This window comes from Penaeus monodon, chromosome 25 (assembly GCF_015228065.2).
Source record: "Penaeus monodon isolate SGIC_2016 chromosome 25, NSTDA_Pmon_1, whole genome shotgun sequence".
Taxonomy (NCBI): domain Eukaryota; kingdom Metazoa; phylum Arthropoda; class Malacostraca; order Decapoda; family Penaeidae; genus Penaeus; species Penaeus monodon.
In genome coordinates, this window is record NC_051410.1 from 40,406,879 (window position 1) to 40,407,118 (window position 240).

The 240-nt window shown below is 43.8% G+C and overlaps 1 protein-coding gene across 1 annotated transcript in view; it reads right to left on the reverse strand.

The window, feature by feature from the left end:
* The window catches only part of LOC119589275, a 63,462-nt gene that overhangs the window by 21,465 nt on the left and 41,757 nt on the right, over positions 1 to 240 (reverse strand). The gene's annotated exons all lie outside the window — the stretch shown is intronic.

A 240-nucleotide genomic window follows, 5' to 3' on the forward strand; every position in this document is an offset into this window, starting at 1 on the left:
AATGTCCAATTTTTGGAATGAGAAGGCAATTTTTTCTCTCACTCTTTTTCTTAGCCTTCTTCCCCATCTATTTCGCTGCACACAAACGAGTCAAATTAGGCTTGGCAGAAAGGCCTTTTGAAAGTGAAATGGAAACCTCGGCGGTTCGTTAGTTGTCTCCCGTATACCGACTGAATGGATGCACTACGACGGTATTGCACTAACGAAAGAAAACAAGTGTCTGGCCACAATCTCTCGCCT